General features: G+C 33.7%; 1 long non-coding RNA gene across 1 annotated transcript; it reads right to left on the reverse strand.

Moving 5' to 3' along the window:
* Positions 1-6,093: 6,093 nt before the first annotated feature.
* On the reverse strand, positions 6,094-7,584 carry LOC121123479 (uncharacterized). Its single transcript, XR_005866014.2, has 3 exons — positions 6,802-7,584; positions 6,356-6,550; positions 6,094-6,292 (listed from the first exon to the last, which is right to left on the reverse strand). It is a non-coding gene; the product is annotated as an uncharacterized lncRNA (long non-coding RNA).
* Between the last annotated feature and the right edge of the window lie 881 nt (positions 7,585-8,465).

Consider the following 8,465-nt stretch of genomic DNA (forward strand, 5'->3'; position numbering starts at 1 on the left):
TTGCATAGTGTAATTAATTGGCAATTCCAACCGAATAAATCCTATTCAACTCTGATTCACTCTGACAGTGTAATAAAAAGTAAACATTTATAAAAAATAAAATGATATACAACCTGTCAAATTGGCAGTCAACATCACTTTGTTATCTCTATTTATTTATTTATTTTTCGATGGTTGGATCTTTCACAGCTACATAAATTAAATTTTTGGACTTTCCTTCAAGAATAAAATAAATTATTAAAATTCCACAATACTTATTGTGGACTATCTTAAACTGAGATCTCACAATTTCATAATTGATTTCCTGAAGGACAATTTTGCGGGAAAAAAAGAAAGAAACACTTGAGACTTACACACTAGAAAATAGCCTCCCATTCTTTAATTATACATTTAAATAAAATCTGATACATAAACAAGATCAAATGGATTTTTTCTATTCAATCACCATTGGCCTCACAGATGGGGATAAACCTCTTATGGAAAAAATAGTTGCAAGTATTTCGAATGAAGTTCGGATCCATGGGAGCCCACTCCTCGTTAATGTAGGCCTTCATAGCTTCAACGTTCGGGTAACAGATGGTACAGGCCCTCCTCTCTATGTGCGGCCATAAAAAGTAAAATTAAAAAAGATTGACATGCAGACTGTAAGGTTGAAAAAATTCTCCAACAATGCAGTACTGTTAGCTAAGAAGGTATTATTTTTTTTTTGCAATGTGAGCGGGGTGGCCCATCTTGCAGGTTGGCCTTGAAAACGTCGATGTACATAGCTGTTGTGAGCCACGGACTTTGTTGGGTCCTTTTGATGGCGTCCTTGAGAGCAGCTGCATTAATGATGGGTTTTTCCCGGAGTCATCCTTCTTCTCTATGGTCTTGTTGTGGTCTAACCCCTTTTAAACAGAGTATATGATCTTATCAGCCGTTCGCGTTAGCGTGATCCCCTGTCACCGCGAAGCAGAGTTCATAACATAACCCACCAATGACATTTCTCGTCCGATTTAAAAAAATCAAAAAGGAGGAGGTGCTTGTGATATATGGCTACCTTTACAATTACAGGCAGTATTAATTTCCTCACACAAAACCTCTCAAATCAATATAAAAAAAGTATGTATGTTTATATTTCCACCCGGAATACAAAGTAAAAAAAATTAATAGGGATTTTCTCCTTTGACTGATTTTGTTTAATATGTTTTTATGTTGACACACCCAACACATATAGTATAATATATCCAACCAACTTCAATCCTCTCCCTCCCTTACGGCAGCACGAATGTATTCAAGAAGAAGGGAATCGAATGGGATTTGAATAATACCTAATAATGAATAGTACTATATAAAATATATATACATACATATTCCTCTTGGATTCTTAATTAATAATTAGATACCCTCCTGGGGCTAGTCTTTGATAGGGACATAAAATAAAAATAGACCCCACACAATTTAATGTGAATCAATTTCAAAAGTACAATCATTCTAGATCCATTACAAAATATAAAATAATCCTTTTTTTTTTATTGCTCATTTTTCTTTTGGAAATGAGTTGAAAATATATATATGTATATATCAGTCTTAATGAGTCCTCCCTATAATACCGGGTGCGTCTAGTTTGAACACTAACAAAAGTATGAATAAGTAAAGGGTTTACTATGAGTAACACCATTATCATTTTTAGTTAAATCAGATCAAATGAAGCTATAATGATTTTTCTTCAGATTGATCCTGGATGACATTTGTATCCTTATACGAATAGTTATCGTCAATTTCCATCAATAAGAATGACTTGTATTCATCCTTTGGAGGCATTGCTACAAATTAAACTTTAAGAAGTAAGAATCCATCTTTACAAATACAGATTTTAAATTGTTTAGAGTGCATTTTTTGCTATTAGAACGATCATGAGTCTTCCTAAAAAGGTGTTTCCCACCCATTCGACTCTTTGAATGCCTTGGCAACATCATAAACAGTTGATTTGAGCAGCTTTGTAAACTCAATCATCTTTTTGAACGTGCACCTAGTAGGTAGGGGCATAATAATGCCCGCAGGGCATTCATATTCGGAAGATATCAAAAGGAGTTTGTATCTTTTCTTATATAGTATTGTATAGGTTAAATCTGATGTGTTCACTTTGATAAGTATATATCTCAGGGTTGCCATGACATCCAAGCTTGTTCCAGATTTAAAATCCCCGCCTGTATATTTGATGAAAGGCCATAATAATTGGGCCAAATGAAGTATCATAAATAAAATAAAGATTCCAGTCTGTTGTCAATAAATTTGCCATTTTAAGAGTTTAATAAAATATTTTATTTATCAAAGCTGCCATCGTTAGTCTTTTATTCTTGAAGAGAGAACAATAAGTATAAAATAATCACTATTATGTGAAATACAAAGAGTCACACCCAGGGTTTGTTGCTGAGCTATAAGTGTAAGTCCTTGTTGGGTTCGGAGTAAAGTGGAGCATCGACATTGGAATAACTCCTACTTAGATCATTGGTAGATATAGTCTGGGATGTTTGTTAGTTTTCTTTATCCCATTGCTGCTCGCTACGAATATAATGAAACATCGTGACAGCTAAGCTGATCTCCTCCGAAACGTTCTTCAAATTGTTAGAGTGACTTAGTTAATACCATCGTTTCATTTTATTTGAATATCTGCCTATAATATGGAACTAATATATGTCTATGGAATATGTGGCTGGATATCTGTGTATTTTGAGTTAGAGAGTGTTCAGAGGATCACCAATAATGGGAATCCTGGAAGTGATGGAAGAAAGATTGTTCATCATATTTGTAGATCTGCCGACCAATTGATTTGATTCCTACTAAATTATAGACTCAATAAGACTGACTTCATAGTAGATATGTCGACAATTTTAATCTATGGAATAGAACGAACTTTCCTCATGGTAAAGTGATCCTCCACCGTAAGGGTACACATGCCCACACATTTACAAACATCCTAGCCTAAATATTGAGTTGTAGGAGAAGGATATACAGGGTGGATCTAATTTAGTGCTATACATTATTTATTATTTTCAATTTTTCACTCGTAAAATTTAGTAGAGATATTTTGTGAGGACATTTATGTAATAAAATCATCTGAAAAAATGACTCAGCAAAATTTTTATTCAAAATGTGAGGCCTCAGCTCTAATAATTGGCTCAATACGGAGAATAAACCCCTTGCAGACATTGACTATGTAGTATGACTCAAGCTTGGTCCACTCCTTGGTGATAAGATCACCCCTGTACGAGTATATCTAAATTCACAAATTGATTTTGAGTTATCTCTTCTTGATTCCATAGAAATTCCGTTTTCTGTAATTTAGTGATGCTACTGCAAGTTTGGGATCCCCACTCTATATATCCAAATCGTGACGATAGTCGTCGAAATATTATATCAGGGCGTCTACAGGGGGTGGGCTGGAGGGGTATGCCCCCTCCCAATTAAGGAATGTTTGGTTTTTTACTAGAATTTGATTCCATAATTTGGGCAAATTATGCACCAGACCAAAAAAATTAATTCATTGTGAAAAGCTAGTGATTTTTGAAAAAAAAAAATTCCAAAAACTTAATACTGGACATTTAAATTTTGAAATTTTTTTCAAAAAAGTTAATTTTTCACTTTTTTGCCCAAAAAAATTATTTTTCTGTGAATAGCAATCAGATTTTGAATTTTGTTTCAAAAAATTATTATTTTTTATGAATAACAGTGGATTTTTGAATTTTTTTTCCAAAAATTTTAATTTTTGAAAAAAAAATTCCAAAATATTTAAATGTTCAATTTTTTTTCCAAAAATTTAATATTTTAAGATAGTTTGTTTTTTTTAAATTAGTTTTTCTGAATTACTGTGGAATTTTGGATTTTTCAAAAATTTAATAATGGGAATTTAATTTTTGGAATTTTCCAACAAAAAATAATTTCTATTTAAAGTATGAATTTTTGAAATTTTTTGAAATTTTTGTGATTTTTTTTTTTTTTTTTCATAAAAATTCCAAAAACCAAACCAATTACGTTTTCTGTGATTTTATCATGTTACGCCAAGTTTTGTGTAACCCCTCTCTACCCAAACTCAATTAGTGTATCTATTATTTTTGTAAAATTGTAAAAAAAAAAATAATTGTAATGATTATCATACAAAATATTACATATACATATTATGTAGTTTGAAGTTTCATGTGTCAAGTGTAAAAAATTGACTCATTCACCTAGTATTTTGAGTTCAAAGAGTAATAATTAAAGCATAGAATATATTGGTAGGTTATTATTATTATTTCATCATAGTCAAAGGTAATAATGATAATACAAACTTTATTTTACAACATCGTCATTTCCTCATTCAAGTTTCTTAGAACTATGTAGAGTCTGAGAAAAAGAAAAAATGAAAAAGATTAGTATCAAATTGGATTTTTAATTACTTATGCCTTAAATTTGCTTGATTATCTTTATACATACATACCTATACATTATTCATAGAACAAATTTATTTTGACAAGCTCTGCATCAAGATACAATTTTAATGTACTTATTTATGTAGGAGTACATTGCTAAAATAGACTGTCCCGTTCTTGGATTAAGACTAGTGTTGTGTCGGTCCATATTAAGGACTACTGTGCCTTCCGGTCCAATTCAGTGCATTCCCATCTAGTCTCGTCCCATCCAATCTAGTTCCATCATTTACAATCCCATCCAGTCAAGCTCCTTCCAGTCCTGTAAAGTCCCATCCACTCCGGCCCAATCCTGTACATTCTAGTCCCATCTATTCCAGGCAGCCCCATCTATTCCTTCCAGTTCCGTTCCTTCCAGTTGTGTCCCATCCGGCTTAAACCAGTCAATTAAGTATCGTCCATTACTATCCAGTACATTCTGTCCAGTACAGTCAATCCCGTCCAGTCCATTCCGTCCTGTTTTGTACAGTCAATTCCTAACTAGTCTATTCCTATCTAGTCTTGTCCTATCCAGTCCCGTTCTATCCAGTCCTTTCCCATCCTGTTCGTTCCCATCTTTTCTAGTCCCATCAAGTCCAGTTCCATCTATTAAGGTACCATTCAATCCTGTCTATTCAGTCTTGTCGATCCCAGTTGTCGCCCCTTAAAGATTCGGGCCGGGAATATCATTTCCTGGGCCAAAATTTTCTAGCGACGCCCTTGTTTTAATTGCCTGTTACCAAAATAAGCATATATAAAAAAGTACTGAGACTGTAAACTGGAACCGAGACCGATGCAGAGACCGTTGAAATGAAAGAATTGGGACCGATAGAACTGCAGAACTTGAACCGTACACAGCCTTGCAAATTTCTTTTAATATTGATATATGTTTTTGTTTTTTTAAATTATATTTCATGTTTATATTTGCTGTTAATTTAGAAAATATATAGAAAATAGATATGCAAAAAAAATCGACTTACTTTATTTTTTGTCTGTTTATTTGAAATTGGTTTATTAATATAGGTGCGAGGAATTTTCCGGATACCCATAGATATATATTCTAGCATGACACCGGATCTGATATAACCAATTTTAGCTCTCCAGCATCATTATCTGGATAATTATTTGCGTTCAAATACTTTTTCAAATTATAAAAATGCATTGAAAAAAAAATATTATTTCATATTTTAGAAATTGAAGTAATTAAATGATTTTCCTTAATCCCATCGATAAAAAATCAAGAGCTCAATTACAATTAGTTTATATTTAAAAAATATTATGTTCAACCATTTTTCGATAATATGGTTATTTTTAACCATATTTACTAGTCCAACACATGATAGCTACTAATTGTATTTCCAAGAAAAGTTTAGCACAGGGATGGGCATCACCCATTATAAAGAGGCTCAAAAAAAAGTTCTGCACTATCATTGGAGGGCTACATGACCAAGCATTTCAAATAAATGGATATATCAGTACCTAGAAATGATTCTCAGTAAGAAATATGATCACTAGACACATTGGTTTCCCTTTGAAAATGGTGAAGAGCTACTTTTGTTCCCCTTGTGGCAGAAAAGTGCAATTTTATCGGTGAATTTTTCCATTTTTGCCGCTGCCTAATGCCTAGCCAGGGCCCTTATTGTTTGCGTATGGCACCCTCTATCGGTCAACAGTATAACTACAAATTTTTGTTTTCTTTTTTTTTTTTTTAATTATTATAAATTATTATTGATTTATTTGTAGGCTGCACTGAGTGAGGACGAGGGCTGTACGGCCCCAGACCGCCAGTTGCCCATTCCTACTTTAGAATCTCGTTTTTAGAATGAAACCACGCTCACCTCGGTTCTACAGGCTTATTCTCACGCCTGATAAAAAAGATATTCTTCTGTTCATTATTTTTGTTCAGAGCTGTTTTTATGCTAACTCACCACATATGTAGTTGAAATGATAGCTGCTTTTAAACAAGCAAGAAGAAAAATAGTATTGGGAAAAAATGGCAAAGATGTCTCAAACTTTTCCAATATTATTTTTTGTATTATTGTCCGCAGAAAAAGTTTTTGTGGAATGAAATAAGAAATTATTCTCTGGAACTCAATGTACGTGGGTTTGCGTCTCAGTCATTCCTAGAGATGGAAATATAATTAATGTACAAGGGTATCTATAAAAGTCCGTGCAAAGTCCGAGAGATGGCACTACTGCCGTGTATGGTGGCTATACTAACTTTCAGGTAGATCAGTATATTTCTTTCTGTTTGGCAATCGATCTGGCTGAAAGTTGGTGTGTGTTCTTCTAAGAGATGCTACTAACAAAACATAGCCTCGATACGCGACAGTAAGTGTCATTCTCAGAAGTTACACGGACTTTTCAAACGAACCTCGTATATGGACTTCAAAGACAATTCCTAGGTGAGACGGAGTAAATGTAATTCTATGCAGTTTACTTATGCTTAATCAGTACAACTCCATCTTTAAAATTAAAGGAACACTAAAAAAATGAACTCAAAAACTTGACAGTTTAATGTTAGTACATTGTACGTAGGAGGGTGGGCTTTAAAAGTGTCCTACGCAGCAAAGGTAAAATACATTTTTTTAACTATATTTTTCAACATAGTCTCCTTGTAATCTTACATACTTCTCGCAGTGAGTCTCCCATATCTGCAAACCATCCAAATAGTACTCGGCGTTTTTCTCTGCAAAATAATTGTTCACAAGGAACAATTCTTCATTGCTTCTTCATTTGACCAAAATATTTGCAGTCCACTGTTTGGAATGTATTTTTGTTTGGGGCGTATAATGGTGTATCCAAGTTTCATCTACAGTAAGTAACGGTTGCCAAAACTAGGATTTATTACTCCTAAACTGTACCAACGGAGCAATACTCGATTTTGTTCATATTCACTAAAACCCTCCCATCAACTTACTTAAACGACTGTTACATAACAACTGAGCGTCAAAAATGGGTGAATCTTTGTTTGATAACTGTCAATAGATGCTAGATCAATGTGACTAGTTTGTATTTAGATGTGCTGTCATCTTCACGTTGAGGTTGGAAACTTTTCAGAACACCCTCGTCCAACGCCATGTAAGCAAACCCTTAGTTAGTGATATAATAAATTATTTTTTAAAAAGAAATAAATTCTATAATAATTATTTCAGACTAATATATATTCCTACATACAAATAGAACTACAAAATATATTATATCTCGCGAAATAAATAACTAATGATTTGCTAACAACGAGAGTAAATAAGAGTACCTGCCGATGATGTAATGCACACTACACTTATACAATTCATGCATTTATATTGGTCATGTTGTTGATATGCATATATATTACATAGGTGGATTGGTAACTCATAATTTATTGGTTTTCGTGTTTTTGAGTTGTTTTTTTTATATATTTAATTAAAGAGATCTCCTCCTTAGAGGGAACATAGCTACAGTCTGTCCCTGCAAACCGTGAACGAATTTTCTCTAGCTCAATATTCTCAAAAAGTACAAGTAGTAAGATAATAGGACGTTATACAAACGGAGTGGTCCATTGAAATCTAAACACCTACTCATTTAATAATTAATAAAGGTTGAGTGATTGAAATTAATTCATATTTCGATATATTTAAGCACAAACAATTAGTTACAAAACAAAACAAACGTGAGCTGTCTAGCTTACGTACAAGTCGAGAAAAAGACACATGCACGTGATTAACGAATTTACATTCGTGCACTCCAAGGAGTTGTCGTCTCCGAGACCACGGTCTACGCCGTCAGCAAATCTAAAAGGTTGGAGAGGAAGAAGGGCTATGTACAAAAAGGCCAAACTGGACCCAGAAGTGCTAAAGAAAGCATCCCCGGACTATCCCCTCAAGTCCACGAGGGCCCATGCAAGAGATCTCGCAATTTTATACAAGACTGTACAAAGATCTTTCGAAAAAGTATGCGGAAAGAGCCGTGTGAGGGTGGAGATGTCACTTTTGAGACCAGAAATGAAAGAAACCCATCACCTCCGTTGTAAGACTCTTTTGAATGAATCTTTTGACA

Source organism: Lepeophtheirus salmonis, chromosome 8 (genome assembly GCF_016086655.4).
Source record: "Lepeophtheirus salmonis chromosome 8, UVic_Lsal_1.4, whole genome shotgun sequence".
In the NCBI taxonomy this organism is placed as follows: Eukaryota; Metazoa; Arthropoda; class Copepoda; order Siphonostomatoida; family Caligidae; genus Lepeophtheirus; species Lepeophtheirus salmonis.